Here is an 18,025-nt window from a genome sequence, read left to right as displayed (position 1 = left end):
GTACACTCTAGGCAGGTGCTCCACCACTGAGCCCCATCTTCTGCCTTTTCTAATCTGGCCTCAGAAAGTGCTGAGGACTTGAGTTCAATCCTCAATACTAGGAAAAAGAAATTATTATATGGTTTTTGTATACTTCTTCAGGCAGATAAATATGTAGATATAGACACATTGATAACATGTTCTCTATAGTCTGTCCTTTTGCTAGCTCTCTGAAAGCAAACTAAAGTCCAATGCATCTTATTTTTTCCGAAGTATAATTAATTCATGTTCTGTATGTCCTTCTTGTCAAAGATTAGTTTTCAGAGTTCTGGCTTCCCTCCATAGTCTCACTTGCCACGTGGAGTTATATTTGGTGTAGAGGCCACAGTTCAGGCTCTTCTCCTTCCACACAAGTTGTGATTTGGATTAACCATCTCTCTCATCAAGACATTTTCATTTTTTAAAAAATCAATGAACATTATATTCTTCAATTACTTCTCAATTTTCCATTCTGTTCTATTCATTTACCTGTCTGTCAATGTCCCAAACTTTCATTGTCCTAAGCACTTTGTAACAGTTTTTGAAATTGATCCTTTTCAAAATTATCCTGCCCATTCCAGATCCTATGCACATCTATAGAAACTTTAGAAATTGGTTTGTTCATTTCTATTCCAAAAAGCAGCTAGGAAATAGTTTAATAAACTGCCACTCTGGCAGCTCTGAACATCCACTACATAAACATAGACTCTTATGATACGATAAGGCAGAGCCGTTCTGTGATCAGCTGCTACAACCCTTGAGATCCCAGTGATGACACTTGCTGTGTTTTGCTAAGCTGGCTGATGGTTGATAGTTCATGGAAGACTCAGATTGGGGCTGGTCCCCAGACAGCAAAAGGCGGCATCAAAAGGCTGGGGCTTTTCACCAGGAGAAACAGAGGCCAAGGCAGAGTTGATCATCAGTGGCTCACATCACTGCTCATGCCTACATGATGAAGCCACCATGAAAACCAAAAATCCGGGGTTCCGCCTGACTCTGAATTTAGCTAGCTAGAAATTCCTTGTGGGAAAGAGATGAGGCTGAGGAAGGCTTGTAAGAGGCAATCCCAGTCTTCCTAAGAAAGCTGCATTGGCCAGGAACTGGTGGCTGAAACCTGTAATCCTAACTAGCTACTCAGGAGACTGAGATCTGAGGATCAGGATTCAATGCCAGCCTGGGCCAGTAGTCTGTGAGACTCATGTCTCCAAATAACCACTCAAAACCTGAAGTGATGTTTTAGTTAAAATGGTAGCTCTTGAGCAAAAGAGCTCAGGGACAGAGTTCAGGCCCCACAACCAACAGTAACAAAGCCAGATCACAAAGGCAGCAGGACCACCTATTGGTAGTAATACCTCAGAACCCACAATGCTGGGCAGACTACTCCAAATGAGGGAAAGACCTAAAAACACCTAATAAGAGGTGCTGTACTCAAAACGAATGGTGACCCTTGACAACTAAAAATAAAAAAAAAAACATAAGTAGAATGAAAGAGAGCCAGGTGCCAGCGGCCCACGCCTGTAATCCTAACTACTCAGGAGACTAGATGTAAGAATCATGGCTCAAAGCCAGCCCAGGAAAGAAAGTCTGTAAGACTCCTATATACAATTTCCCACCACAAAAGCTAAAAGGGGAGCTGTGGCTCAAGTGATAGAGTGCTAACCTTGAGCAACAAATCTAAGGGAGATTGCCCAGGCCCAGAGTTCAAGACATAGTACTGGCACACATAAGCATGCACGCACGCGCGCGCGCCTCCACCATGAGAAGAGTATAACATGGGAGTGGAGCCCAATTCTACTGAGTTCAAGGCTGACCTATAACAAGTATGACATGGTGGGGTTACACAAGGATATGAGCACACAGCACGGAAGCTTCCAAGATACTAGCTCCCCACAGTGAGCCGGAATGCTTCAGTACAACAGGTGAAGCACAGGAGAATCTTCCCTACATAGAATCCTCTCCCCAAGGAGCTTCCAGAGACAAGGACCACCTCAGATTTACTCCTTCTGCCTCCCTGAAAGACCAGTCAACCAGGAGAAACTTCCTTAGTACAGGGTGTAATCCTGCCAGGTCATCACAGCAGAATCAATACTGTGCTCTGGTGTTCATCCTGCCACTGAAGCAGGTAAGCCATCCAAGGAGGGGGTGTCTCATCTCATCTGAGGGAACCTGATTAAGTGGGAGAGGTCTCATCGCCCGGGGAGGGTCTTGACACTTGGGAGTCTCCATTTGAGGATGAAACCTTTGTCTTGTTTTTGATGCCAGTACCAAAAGATTTGATAGTTCATTGGAGACAGGGCTTCCCTGACTTTTCTGTCCTGATTGGCTTTAAAACACAATCATAAAAACATAAAAACATATCTCAGTCTCCTGGGATTACAGGGAGGTGTTACCAGAACATAAAAGACACCCTTTTCTTAATGAAGACAAGAAGTGCAGTACAAAATCCAGCTCCTCTCTCCTGCTCAGTCCTGGAGGACACACAGGCAATTCCACTCAGAGCCTAGAACAGGACTGAGGGGAGAACATAAGACTTGATGCTACACATGGCCACCTAAGGACCAGCTATGCTTATAACAGGGCTCTTGGGCATAGAAATAGTTGCAAAGGACTCAAGAAGAAAGTGGAAATTCCAGCTAGTTTTGGAAGCCTATGTTACTTTGGCCAGAGCGGCAGCTCGAACTGCCTGCTGCACATTGCCATGTGGCAGACACTGGGCACACTAGCATGCCATTTATTCAACATGGCTGGTCCAGATGGGCACAAAGGGTCTGTGCTCTTCCTAACAGGAAACAAGACTCAGAGGTTTCTCACCAGACCAGAGTGGCCCCAGGAGCAGAAGGAACACCTGTTGGTAGTTGACTTTCACAGAGAAGAAGAGGAAGCCCCCAGCAACAGCCTGCTGGGACAGCATCCACGAGCCTGTTCCACAGGTAGAGTTCAAAGGGAATGCTGGCCCAGCCTGTATCCTCTGAGCTCTCAAGGCAAAAAGAAAATCAAGAGGCATAGCTATGAGACAGAGAACTGAAGGAAGCTCTGCCATGGGGCAGAGGCAGATATCTGAGCCAGTGGTGAACACCATAAATAAAGACTGCACATCTCTATAAGAAGCTCAATTTCCCAGAACAGCAGGAAAGAGAGCCAGGAATCTGGGGGTTCTATAACCGTGAACACAGACAAACTCATTGGGCCTGGGCCCTGCTCAAGGACTCATCTGGAATGGTGAGTCCTCCACCTCGCTGAGACCAGGGTAGTCATGATGGGAGGTGACCTGTCTGCAGAGCACAGCAGAAGGGAAAGCAGAACTTAAGCTGGAGAACATAAACTGTGTCCCCCAAAAGGATGCAAATGCAGGCAGAAAGGATGGGTAATGAGAACAGCCCTGTGCTGTATCACAATACCAGCACTTAGGGGCAAGCCACCCAACAGTTCCAGCCTACATCCCACTGTACATCCCTCTACCTACCTGCTGTCAATCAGCAACAGTCTGCTACAGGGGCCAACGTGGGTCAAGAATCTTCACTGTGATAAGATCCTTTCATCCTAAATCATAGTTCTATCCACAGTGATTATCATTGCTAAAAGGAACGACTGTCTCCAAGAGTGGTAGCTTCCTCAGCAAACATAGTCCTGAGCAGCACAGGCCAGACACTGCTCACCACTGTGGGAGTTTTCAACAAAGTTGCTAAGACTTGAACAAATTGCATACCTCAGCTCTACTTCCCTCCCGCTGTCAGAAGAAACCTGGGCAGTGTGGAACAAAAGCCCCTGCCTCATTCAGAGAGAGAAAAAACCTCTAGATGAGGTGCTGAGGCTCTCTGCCAGGGCAGAACTACGGTGGATGCTGGTTGCCAAAAGGCAGAGGTGAGGGCAGCAGCCCACCCACCTGAGGGGAGGGGAGACAAGGGCTGAGGCCCACCCACCTGAGGCCCAACCTCAGGGTCTATTCCAGTGTCTCCCCTATCCACAGCTTCACCAGCAGCTTCTGAAAAGACAACTATAGACCCCTCACCACAAACCAAACAAATACCATGTAAAACTGATGGTGACAATGACCAAGCCAAATATCTTGACTTTTGAAGTGGTTCTGTTCCTGCCAAAGCAGCACAGCCACACCAAGCTCCTCGACACAGGCAAACATTCTACTGGAGTGGGTTCAGCTTCCCATACACCCTGTGCTGCCACAGTATCTCAGTCTTCATGTTTCTCATGACAACTGCATCCTGCTCCTTCTAACAGGCATGGCTTCTGCTTCAGGTCCCGTGCAAGGCATGGAAAAAAGGACAGGGACAGTGAGCTCTAGGAGACAGGAAAACCACCTCTACAAATGGAGAAGTCAATAGGCTGAGATCTGAGCATTGCAACTTGCATAAAGTCAAGGGAAGGTATGGCTCAAGTAATAGAGCACTAGCCTTGAGCAACAAAGTTAAGCAAGAGCAAGAGGCCTTTAGTTGAAGAATCAGTATTAGTCTGTGCACATGCACACAAGACACACACACACACACACACACACACACACACACACACACACACACACACACACACACTCACTGACTTGCAGACACAATCACTTTATATTGGGCCTGCAATGGCCACATCATACAGACCTAAGAGCCACAATCCACCATTGAGCTTGGAGAAGCTGGGGAGGAGGGGACAGAACTGTAATCTCTGCTCTCACTCCATGATCCACAGGGACCAGACAGAGTCTCTGTCAGCCACAGAAAAGGAAGGGAGCAAAGGGCAGGTCCTGGATTCCAGGAGAACAAGAGTGGTTGCTGGTCAGCCAAACCCAGTATTGCTGCTCTCTCCCTGAAAGTCTTCATGAAAATTGCCCATTGAAGCTATCCTAGAGTCAGTACTGTTAGAAATGGCTCTGGATATTGGGCTGTCCTGTAGGAATAAGAACATCAACGCCAAAGGAACTCAGCAAGACAAAATTTACTCCTGCAGAAGGGTGTGCCATCAACCAAAAATTTGGCCAGTAAGCACACACAGCAGGCACTGCTCACTCTTATTCCCTAAGCCAAGAGGCCTTGCCCATGTGCTCACACTGGCTGAGTTCAGATACAGAATATGCAAAAGGATGTGAATTAACAGGATTTCACAAACATTCAAGGAGCTTTGAATAGGATTCTTCAAGTGCAGCAGGCAAAAATATAACCAAAATGTAATCAATAAAGGCCAAGCCACCTGGACAACAAGGAAATTTTCCAGAAAAACTATTCTCACAAGATTGACAGAAAATAATAAACGTACATTTGATAGAAAAGAAGCTTTTATCACACTAGGAAACATGTTCAAGTCTGACTCAGAGTAAGACCTTATGTCATATCCAAGATGCTCCAGACCCAGACCAATGAAGGTTAATAAGAGCACCCATAGGAGTGCAGCCCTATGGAGGATGAATCAGACTTGAAGAGAGTCAAGGTAACAGAGCTGCAAAAGAAGTTACATCCAGTCATTCTCCATTCCCCTCCCACCAAACCACCTCTTGCTTTTTTTAAAAAAAGATAAGCTTGGAAGTTGGCTCAGTGGTAAAGTGCTTGTCTTGCATGCATGAGGCCCTGGGTTCGATTCCTCAGCAACACATAAGCAGAAAAAAGCCAGAAGTGGTGCTATGACTCAAGTGATAGAGTGCTAGCCTTGAGCTGAAGAGCTGAGTGACAGTGCCCAGGCCCAGAGTTCAGGCCGATGACTGACAAAAAAGAAAAAAAGACAAGCTCTTATTACAAAGTCCAGACTGCATCTTACAGACCCTGCTCGGTCCCAAATGTGAAGATTACAGGTATGCATCACCATACTTAGCTGGACCACAGTTTTTTGGTAATACTAAGATTTTTAAAAACTCAGCCTATTAAGCTTGCTAGGCTTTCACTGCATCAATTGAACAATACACCTAACCCAGGGCCACAATTTTTGAAAGGACTCTGGGGTTCGTTCAGTGTCACCCAGGTACATACACTCCTGGGAAGGCAAACTCACAGAATTTGGACTCTATCACACTTGCTCACTTAACTCAGGACCTCCTAGAGACATTACCAGAAGACTTAGGAGAGCCACTGGGCTACAGTAGCAATTCCCCATAAGAAAGGACACTGGGCACTCTTTAGAGGCACTTCTGTTTGCCACAGAGGAGCAGTAGCCTTTGCCTGTCACTGACACATGGTGGGTAGAAGCTAGGGGTGTTGCTGAACACCCCAGAGTTCACAAGCCAATTCACAGAAGCCCCAGACCAATATAATGGTGGGAGTTGAGGCCTCTGAGGGCCAGCAGCCAACATCTTCTCTATCCCACCACCTATGCATGATCTTTGTTTCTTTAGTCCTCCTACATCCAACACATCTCAGCCTCCCTCACTGTTATCCAGGGGATCTTAAGTTTACCCTTAACCTTCATCAGCCTTCAGCTGCCACTCCATGGCAAGTTTAAGCCTCTGACAGAGTAAGGTAGACCCTACCCCACAGTGATGACAGATGTGTCAGGAGCCCAGGCACACCTGCTCCATCTTTCTAGAGCACCAACTATATCCCAAAGAAATTGCACTTTCTTTCTCTTTACACACACCGAAGAATGATAGAGTGTATGCGTCCATTTCCAACTCAAAGGGTCTAAAATGAGAAAGAAGGACAAGGAAGAAGGAAGTACAAGGCAAAAGGAAGAAGGAAAGACACCCATTCACACTTGGAGGTCAGCTTCCCCAGACCAGCTCTGTCCTCTGGTTCTTGCTGCCACTCAGGGAGCTCCATGGGAAAAGAAAGAATAACATCCTGGAATGGCACAGCCAAAGCCAGGCATCCAACAGGCCACAGCCAAAGCCAGGAATCCAACAGGACACAGCCAAAGCCAGGCACCGACCTATGGACATGACAGCCCCTCTCTGGTACTGCACTAGGTCTCTGGTGCCAACCTGCAGAATGCTTGGCAATGAGCAGCGAGGAACACCACAGTCCAATTCAGGTTCCAGGATCCTCTGGCTCTACCAGCTAGGCCACTAATCCCCAGATATTTGCATCAACTAAAGACTTTTTTAAGATAAAGGCTACCAATTAGTTCAGTGACAAGCCATCACACAACTATCAACTATCACTCATAGAAATGTTTTAACACCAAAAAAATATAGAGGACCTCTCATCAGAAGACAGTGCTTGTTGTGAAGGGTAGTATAAAATACAGAGCTCTAAGGAACATTAACTCCATCACTAAGCAGGCAGTGCAAATAAACCTCCTCTGTTCCTCATCTGCTTTAGGACACCACTGCAGAATGGCTCCATACATGAAGGGGAAGGTGATAAGAATAGGAGCTGAAGGCAAAGCCAGGGAGAGCTCTGGTACAGCAGTCAGTGCAGTGGTACCCAGGACACACAGTACCCCTTCAGTCCCAATGACCTAGTCTCAACTGGGATTGAGCCCACCCACCACACCCCCATCCCTAGAATCTGGACTCCTCCAGGAGACCTGCCCACTTTGTAAGCATTCCCAAGAACGTGAAGTTAAACAGAACTCAAATCAGGGCCAACCTGTAGTTGGAATCACTGCACAGTACACAAATGGCCCCCACAGGCTCATGTGGTGAAATGCCCGCTTCTTGGCCCAGTTTTCTCACTGTGCTTACAACATAGCTTCCTCGTGAAAGAGGAAGAACATGCTAGTGGGGTGTTTATAAATAATGTAATTGCAAAGAGAGGGAGTGATTGGCCAGCTTCCTAGAGGTTAACTCTTCTGCTGAAGTTTTGGGCATAGAAATCCCTGCACATGTCGCAGCATCGCTGATACCACCTCATGTCTTGACACAGGTTCTTTTCTCAGATCACTCGGCAGTAAACAGGCCATTGATCTCCTAGGCACTTGAAAGTCAGAGCAGCAAGTCTAGGTGATGTTATGTTATTTACATTGATCTTCTCGTTGCAGGGCTGAAGGTGGCATGGCCTATATGCTGCAGGTTTTTCTGAAGAGAAACATTCATTTCAATGTCTTCCTGTGATCTTATGCATGCACTGGATAACACGAGACTGCATTTCTTTGCCACAGGTAATTGAGCACTTAGACCAGTTACCCATCTGCCACACATAGCATTTTGAATAATCCTCACAATCTTCAGCCTCCCTCGGTCTGGTGGAGAGGGCACATTTCTTTCTTGGGTTTGTACATCTCACTGTCCGATGATGAACACCTTTGCCACACTTGACTGAGCACTCAGACCAGACTCCTGCCTCCCACACAGTCATGCAGTCCTGGCCCCCACAGTGCTGGGCGGAGACTGGCTTTGGTCCCACACAGTCCCTCTCCTGGGCTCTAATGAGAGTTCCATTGCTTAGTTGTTGTGTACAGGCCACTTGCCTGTTCTGCATCCCTTTACCACAAGTTCGTGAACATGTGGTCCATTCTGTCATCATCCTTCTATACACATATCAGCTGTTGAGTAAATCTTTCCTTCCTTCCTTCCTTCCTTCCTTCCTTCCTTCCTTCCTTCCTTCTTTCCTTCCTTCCTTCTTTCTTTCTTTCTTTCTTTCTTTCTTTCTTTCTTTCTTTCTTTCTTTCTTTCTTTCTTTCTTTCTTTCTTTCTGTCTTTCTTTCTTTCTTTCTTTCTGTCTTTCTTTCTGTCTTTCTTTCTTTCTGTCTTTCTTTCTTTCTTTCTTTCTTTCTTTCTTTCTTTCTTTCTTTCTTTCATTCTTTCTTTCTTTTTTTCTTTCTTTCTTTCATTCTGTACTTGAGTTTGAATTCAGAGCTCGGGTGCAATCTATTAGTTTTTCACTCAAGGCTCTACCACTTGAGCCACAGCTTCACTTCCAGCTTTTTGCTGGTTATTTAGAGATACATGTCTCAAAGATGTTCCTGCCCAGGCTGGCTTTGAACCATGATCCTTAGATCTCAGCCTCCAGAGTAGCAAGGGTTATAAGCATTAGCCATTGGCACCTGGCACTAAATGATTTTTTTGGTTTTTTTTTTGTGTGTGACATAATTAGTGGAAGCTTTAATCAATTTAAAAATAACCACAAACAATGCAATCACTGGATATTGCTCTATTTCTGAAGACAAAATCGGGTTATAGTAGAAATAATTCTCAATATTTCAGCAAAGGCTGTTCCACACATTTCACCCCACAGAAAAGACAAACCCCATTTATTGTTCAGAACAAAGTGAATGTGCTTAGATACCCAGGATAATGGAGTTAGTTTTGAAGGAGGAAATCATTCTGAGAAGAGCTTCATGATTCTTCTGTCTCTCCTTGCTTGGTTGAAAGTCTAATGTTGGTGAATATCTACAAAGTGAATCTCCAGACTGCTTTTTTGTTTTGTTTTGTTTTTATATTATTAAATTTTTTGGGCATCAGCAAATACAGAGTAATACAATTAACATATGTATACATAACACTTAACCTCCACTCAAATGAAGAAATGTTGTTCTCTGAATATAATCTTTGGTCATTCTTTTTTTTATTAATTTTAATTTTTATTTTTTGTGAACATATTGTACATAGGGGTTACAATTACATGGGCAAAATAATGAGTACATTTCTTATCAAGCATTGCAGCCTCCTCCTTTGTTTACCCTTCACATCCCTTCCCAGCCTCCCCCCGCCCCTCCACCCAATCCTAACCCTCCTCCCCCCCCCCCCCTGCACCAAAGTTGTAAAGTTTCTTTTTGACATGACAACTTGTACTTCTCATAGTTGCATCGGGTCTACCTGTATCCTTAACCAACTTGTTTTTCCCCATATCCTCCACAAATTATACCGACATCAAATATAGTGGAAGCAGGTGTTGTACTGTGGGGGAGGGACATACAAAGCTACAAAGAAATAATCTTATAAATGAGTTAGAAACAAATGCATGAAAGAAAAAAAAGCATTTAAATACTTATCTAAGGGTTCATTTTCCCAACGTCACATTATCTGACCTGTCCTGCTTGACTCATACATATACTAGATATTGCAAATAAGGGAAACCATGGGACCTTTGTTTCTTTGGGCTTGGCTTACTTCACTTAATATAATTTTTTCCAAGCCTTTCCATTTCCTTCAAATGGGGAAATGTCATTCTTTCTGATGGAGGCATAGAATTCCATTGTGTATATATACCACATTTTCTTGATCCATTCATCTACTGAGGGGCATCTGGGTTGGTTCCATATCTTAGCTATGGTAATTTAATCAAATTAATTTATTTTTGCTTGCCAAACATCTAATGTGGTTTTTGTTTATACAAACATTTGATTTATAATATAGGGCTCCGTAAATAATTTTATGTAAGTGAATGAGCTAGGTCCAGGAAACAAATAAGAAAAGAGTTGTAAAGAGATTATTAGACTTAATTTTTTTTGTTATACTATTTATGTTAGGGTTGTTTCTAAGGTGCTATTCTTTCTTCAATACTTTTGAATTATATGCACATATACATCACAATAGCACATATATTAGCACAATAGTTTAGTTACATATGGAAAAAAATGATGCTTTCTTTCTTTCTTTTTTTTTTTTTTGTGGTGTCCTGCTACAGAATTAACCTATTTTCTCTCATACGCAGGAGATATACAAACACAACAAACCTCAAGTTGTTGAATAGGATTTTAGAGAACGTATTATGAATTTGGTTCACATTTAGTCAAATTCTACTGGTGCTATAATAATATTTTAACAAAGACATTGGTCATGTTCATTAACATCCACTTGTGTTATAAGGTATCTCAGATGCAAATCCAGAGAAGCCACATTTTGAAAGCTCAAATCAGGAATCTTTATTTAAAGGCCGGTGTCTACATGGTAGACTCCTGTCTCATAGATCAGCAGCCTAGACTAGAGCTTACACCAAACTTTTAAAGACCAAAACCTCATGCTTGGGTCGTGACAAAACCCCAACATAAAACAAAAGGCACCAAGAGAGGCAGGATTTCCCAGGGGCTTAATCACAGTATATCTGCATATCCTATCTGTGTTTAACAACAAGGTGAATCTGCAATTCAAAGGGTGGCTTGACTTACCTCTAGGCCTCCTAAGCTGGGCTGACAGCACATCACCTGGTCAGGCTCCAGTATGGCTGTGAAAACAGGTGAGGACTGACTTAGACCTAGTCTTTCCCTTATTTGACTTGAACTCAAGTTCTGTAACAATGAAACACTGTAAGGATTTACACTGAATCATGTATGCACTGTTCATAGAGTGTAGAGAAACTGTTATAGAAATAGGAACATCATACAAATATATGTATTGTAACATGTCATTAGACTTTAATGTTTAAAATATTTTGAACAAAGAAAAGATAGATTCATCCACTTTTGTATATCCTTTTAGCAGAAAAATCATGAGAAAATATATTAAATGTTTTTAGCCTTTTTCCTAAGAAGAAAAATGAAGAAAACACATATAACACTGTGGTAGTTTCACTGTTTTGTCATCTTTTTAAAAATACAAACTTTTGCCGGGCACCGATGTCTCACACCTGTAATACTAGCTACTCAGGAAGCTGAGATCTGAGGATCAGGGTTCAAAGCCAGCTCAATCAGGGCAGAGAAGTTTGTGAGACTCTTACCTCCAATTAATTATAGAAAAAGCCAGAAGTAGTGCTGTGGCTCAAGTGCTAGCTGTGAGCAAAAGGAGCTCAGGGACAGTGCCAAGGCCCAATGTTCAAGCCCCAAAACTGGCAAAAGAAAAATAAGTAAAAATAAAAATGTTTACAGTTCTGTGAAATTTTCAAAAATCAAGTTAAAATTTTTCTTATGGGAAAGTATCATATATGATACACAGAATTTATTAGTTTTTTTCAATAAATTATTTGAAACATCTGTTGAGGAGGCAGTTCTTCACATAGCTCTCAATGTCCATGTTTTGCCACAAAAGGCAATGACTGCTTTAGTCCTGAACTAACTTCTAAAATATTTTTGTATTGTGAACCACTATAGAAGACACTGTCTCTCTTTGGATAAAGAACACCTATACTATTTTGTATTATAAAGTGCTCAGGTTTCCTAAAGTTGAGGTTCCGTTCTCACCATACAACTTACTGCATGAGCAGTGATCACTCAGCTGTCTTCATGTTACCCTGCTGCGTGAATTGGGTCTCAGAGAACCAGGACAAATAGATGGGGGTTCTTGGGCCACTGCTATTACTGTGACTAATAAAGTCCTTTGTTTCTAAAAAAATGAAGAGGAAGACACACTGATGCTCCTCCTCCCAGGCTCTCCAAGAATGTCATCAGCATCCACTAGTCCACGAGTGGGAGTAAAATGGTGAACACTCAACCAGGAGGAGAGCACTCACTAGGAGAACATATACACCAGGAGGATAGCACATACTCATCAGGAAAAGAGCACTCATGAGGAAAAGAGCACTCATCAGGGTGAGGAAGCCTTTATAACAATGGTTTACATCATTCCCTGGCCTCCTACAATCACCCAAAATATGTCAGTATACCAGGATGAGATCTGGAGGACAGATAGCTGCCTCAATGACATAGTATGGGAACAAGCCCTACTTAGGCCCAAGTTTCTCCCTAAACATTACCCTTACAAGCCTATCCCTCTGGGCTGCTTACCTGAGCTATTCAGGACTTGCCAGGCCTCTCTATGCCCATGTATCTACCCAGACATCTTACAGGGCATACACAGTTCACCTGCCTGCTCTGCTGCTACTGCATCTGTAGAGAACCTGGAACAGAAGTGGAAAAGTTGTTCCAATGTCTAAGAAATGAAGTTCCAAGTCCTCGTGCTGGAAAAGATGGTAGTGTTTCCCCCCTAAGTCTTCCATGGCTAACATCATTCTGGAAGGCAAAGAAAGGTCAGAGCCAAACTTCCACACCCCATCAACTGTTGGAGACATCAGAGTTTTGGATAACCTCTTCCCCTAAACCCCCTTTGAGCCCACAGGTACAATCTTCACAGTTATTTGAGCCAAAACTCTCTGTTTCCAAAGAGAAATTAGGAAAACAAGCGTGCCACCAAGTCCAAGCACAGAATGGGGCACAGAAGAGGTGGTCAGCAACCCGGTGGCACAACTCCCACAGGAATACCCACTAAATGTATGGCCTCTGGGGGTCAGAATCAATGCCTGCAAAGGCAGGACAAGGGCAGTGGTTAAATGTGAACAACAGCCAGTCCACCACTCCTTCTGATTTACAACTACACATCCATGATCAACAAGCCTCACAAAAACTAAACCTCAGGTGTAGATTAAGGAAATTCTAGAACACAGGGAAGAATTCAAGACTCAACAATATGAACACCGAAATGTTCCAAATCCAATATGGACAATTAGAACAATGATCAAAGCATAGGAATCCCTGCTGCTGACACACTGAACGGTATTAACACTTAAGTGATATTACATCCTAAAAATTGCCACAACAAGGAAAAATTGACACAAGTAATCTTTGCAAGAAAAGTGATTTTTGTTATTGCTACTGAAGTCAAAGCAAAACTTGTATGCCTAATTTATAGCTCTGTGTTAACAGAAGTGGAAAAAGCCAATCTGGAACATAATTCAAGCTCAAAGCAGGCTAACTAGAGGTAGAAGTAGAGAAGAAAGAGCAGAGGTAAGGTCAGATGTATAAGATCTTGTAGCCATTGTAGGATCTGGTTATTCGTTCCTGCTATTTCTGATAAATTAATGAAAACAATCAGAAGGCAAAAGAAGCTAGGCTAATCAGCAAGCTTAGAGTAAAATACAAAGAATCGTATCCTAAAATCTTCTCTCACCAGCATACTTCAAAAGATTTTAAAAATTAGACTCCTTTGAGTATGACAGTTCATTTCTGTAATCTCAGCTCCCTGGGAGACATAGGTAGAAGGAAGGGGGAAGTGAGAACCTATAAGAAAAATAATGGAAAAAGGGCCAAGGTGGGAAGTGTGGTTCTAAGGTTGAAATGCCTATATACCAAAGGCAATGCCCTGGGTTCAAACTCCAGTACTGCCAAAAAAATTAAAATAAATGAGCCAGGCACCCCATAATCCAAGCACTTGAGAAAAAGAGGCATGAGGAAAGCTACACCAAAGTCCAGCCTAAGGCACACAGCAAGCCCTGTTCTCAAGATAGTTAAGAGAAGAATGATTGTTTACCTCTGAATTCCACATTTAACAAGAGCTTTAGCATCAGTTCCCCATACACAGCACAAAGAAAAAATGGGGTGGGCAGAGAGGATAGACACATGAGCACATGTATGTGGTCAGAGGCAACTGAACTCTGTCACCCCTCCCCCCTTCTAATCCTAAATCCATTCAGTTGTCAAGACGGGATGAAAACCACATTTAAAGTCCTCCTATCCTACACATCACTGACACCTGCCTGGGCTAACTTACCAGAACAAAACACTGTGCATGTTCAACTTCCAGGAATCTGATCCCTCTAGTCTTGCAACAAGGTGCCAGGCCAGGCTGCACATCCACTTCATCAATTCAGAGACCTTGTGGCTTCTCCTGCCCACTGCCAACTGCCCAAGGCATTTCCTCAGCAGCACACTGGGAGTTAGGCACACTGCCCCTATAATGTGGCAAAGAAATGAGCACAGTGTGGTGGTTTCCTCAGGAGGAATGTAAGTTCAAGGATGGCCTGGGCTTGATTGAGACACTGTCTCATTTCTCACAAAATAAAACAAAATGTCTTTCATAGAAGACATCTACACATGGCCAGGAAGCCTGCCAGCCACAGCCTGGCCACACCAGTACCTTCATGAGTCTACATACTTGAGAGAAGCTCCCAGTGGGCTACCCTGAGCCCCAAGGTAACCCTTTCAATGTGGAGTGCACAGCTCAGAGCATGCTGAGCCTCTAATAGGAGGAATGCAAATGGCAGGGTGTCTGGGCAGACCAGGTCTAGGGGCTGAGGGCTGGACATGTTCTTGGCAAGAGGCCAAGAGCCAGCTGGCTGAGACTGGGAAAACTCCAGGGCAAGGGGTCAAAGGTCTTCCAGCTCTGGTGTTAGGGAGGTCATGGGCTAAGGGCCAGACAGCATCTCAAGTCAACCTGGGCAAAGGATCTGGGGTCCAGATAGGGTGTTGGGCCACCCAGGGAAAGTGGCCCAAGGCTGGCCAGTGGGATCTGCAGGTACCACGAGATGAGTGACCAGGGCCAACAGGGGTCCCCTGGCAGCTGGGATGAGGGGCTGAGGGCCGGAATGAGGTTTCAGGCAGCCGGATTGAGGAGACAGGATTTCAGAGAAGTCCAGGAGGTCCTCATTGCCAACCATTCTCAGGAACGGCCATTGTAGGCCCAACAGTCAGCCTCTTACCTTTCTTCCCAGAATCAATACTCCACTGCATGCATGTATTGTGTTCTCCATGTAGTCCACTATGTGTGAATACTCCACTGCAATCACACGTCATGTTCTGTGGGTATAGTCCACTGTTTGTAAATACTCCACTGCATGCACAAATCATGTTCCCTGTGTATAGTCCATTGTATGTAAATACTCCACTATATGTATATGTAATGTTCTCCGTGTACAGTCCACTGTGTGTCAATACTCCCCTGGGTGTACATGCTGTGTTCTCTGTGTGCAGTTCACTGTGTGTCAGTATTCCCCTGTGTGCCCACACTGTGTCCTCCATGTACAGCCCACTGTGTGTCAGTACTCCACTGCATGGACACACCACGCTCTCCGTGTACAGTGCACTGTGTGTAAATACTCCACTGCATGCACAGGCCGTGTTCTACATGTACACCCCATGGTGTATCAATACCCCTCTGTGTGTACACATCCTGTTCTCTGTGTATAGTCCACAGTTTGTAATTCCACTGTGTGAACAGGTCATGTCTCCATGTACAGTCCACTGTGTATAAGTTCTCCGCTGTGGGCACATGCTGTGTTCTCCATGTACAGTCCACTTTGTGTCAATATTCCACTTGTGCACACTCTGTGCTCTCTGTGTGCAGCCCACTGTGTGTCAATACTCCATTGTGTGCACATGCCATGTCTCTGTGTACAGCCCACTGTTTGTCAATACTCCACTGTGTGCATATACCATGTTCTCCGAGTCTCATTATGTGTAAATAATCCACTGTGTGTGCATGCCATGTTCTCTGTATAGCCCACTATGTGTCAATACTCCAGTGTGGGCACATATTCTGTGTACAGCCCATGGCGTTTAAATACTCCACTGTTCATACATGTGATGTTCTCTGTGTACAGTCACCTGCCAAGGGGTCCTTAGGGTGCTTCTGGCTTCTTTGACTATGGTGAGCAATGTAGTATGCACATAGGTGTGTGTCACTGCCTTCTGCTGTTGGCATGCACTTGGGAGCTAGAGGTGCATACCATCTCCCTGCACCGCCATTTGGAAAACAAGCCTCTGCTCTGTAAACCTCCAGGAAACTCTAAGCACATCACCTCTTAGAATCTAGCACAATCAGTCCTCTCTGATTTTGTCACTTTAATGAATTTAATGTTAATTTGGATCCACATTTCCCTAATCACTGGTGTTGGGCATGTTCTCCCTGTACCTCTCATAATATCCACAGGGTCTTTTTTGACCTGTTGGATGAATTTTGCCTAATTTTTACCATGTTTCTTATTGCTACCTTCAAATAGTTTTACAGAAGAGTTTTGATTTATGTGCATAGCGCTTCTTCAACAATCATTCTCCCTCCACCAGTTTCTGTTCCTGCACCTATCCCAAACCCAAACTCACCTATCTCATTCAGTTTCCAAGTTCCATTTTCACATACATCTATTGAGACTGATATGTACATTCTCCCACCATTCTTCTCTCTATTCATTTCCACTCCCATTAGCATCCACCTGCTCTAGTCAAGACACATTTCAGTTTCTTGATAGTCATTTTTGTTAAACTATTAGCTTTTTGATGGGGTTATGGTATGGAATCTCACTACAGCTTATACCATACTCTAGTCAATTTGGTATGACATATATATATATATATATATATATATATATATATATGTAGATATATACATATATATCTACATATATATGTTTATGTTTTAGATATATGTCATGCCAGCTTATACCATAGTAAGTTTGGTAAGACCTGTATGTATTTATATATATTTGTTTTAGGTGTAAGACCCACATGTGTTCCAGGCACTAGTGGCTTATGGCCATAATTCTAGTCACTTGGGAGGCTGAGGTCTGATTGTAGTTCAAAGCCAGTCAGGCAAGAAAGTCTGTGATATTATTATCTCCAATTAACCAGCCAAAACCTAAGAATGGAGTTGTAGCTCAAGTGGTAGAGGGCTAGCATTGAGTGAAAAAAATTAGGGACAGCACCCTGAATTCAAGGTCCTGTATTGGCAACAAAAAAGAAGTTTAAAAAGATTTGCATATGAGAGAAGACATGAGCTCCTTATCTTTCTGAGCCTGGTTGCTGCACATCAGATCCATCCATTGCCCAGCAAAAAACAAAAATTCTTCTGTATGTGTGTGTGTGTGAGTGTGTGTGTGTGTGTGTGTGTGTGTGTGTGTGTGTGTGTGTGTGTGTGTGTGTGTGTGTGTGTGTGTATGCATGTATGTAATGGTCCTGGGGTTTGAACTCAGGGCTTGGGTACTATCCCTGAGCTTTTATACTCAAGGTTATCATTCTACCACTTGACTCATCTCTGCTTCTGGCTTTTTGGCAGTTAATTGAAGAGAAGAGTCTCACTGACTTTCCTGCTCAGGCTCCCTTTGAACCACAAGCAGCATCAGATCTCAGCCTCCTGAGTAGCTAAGATTACAGATGTGAGCACCAGAATCCAGAAGAAGTATTTATGATTTTACTGTTTTTTTAACAGGAGTCTAAAGTTCCCTGAGTCTTATAAAAGACTTTATATTTAGACTCTTGACCATTGTTGGAACTGTTAAGACTTTGGAGAGTCTTGGAGAATTTGCCTTGTGAGAGGAACATGAGCCTGCAGGGCCCAGGGTCAGAATGTTATACCTTAATATGAAATGTCCCCCACCAGCTCATATTTTCAAGGCATACTGCTCAACTAATGCTGCTGTTTTGTGAGACCATGGATACTTTGGGAGGGAGGACTGCTTGGAGGAAGTAGGTTACAGGGGAAGTTGGGCAGCGCGGAGGC

This window comes from Dipodomys merriami, unplaced genomic scaffold, assembly GCF_024711535.1.
Source record: "Dipodomys merriami isolate MVZ:Mamm:240054 unplaced genomic scaffold, mDipMer1.0.p SCAF_139, whole genome shotgun sequence".
NCBI lineage: Eukaryota > Metazoa > Chordata > Mammalia > Rodentia > Heteromyidae > Dipodomys > Dipodomys merriami.
Note: the sequence above shows the minus strand (reverse complement) of the source record.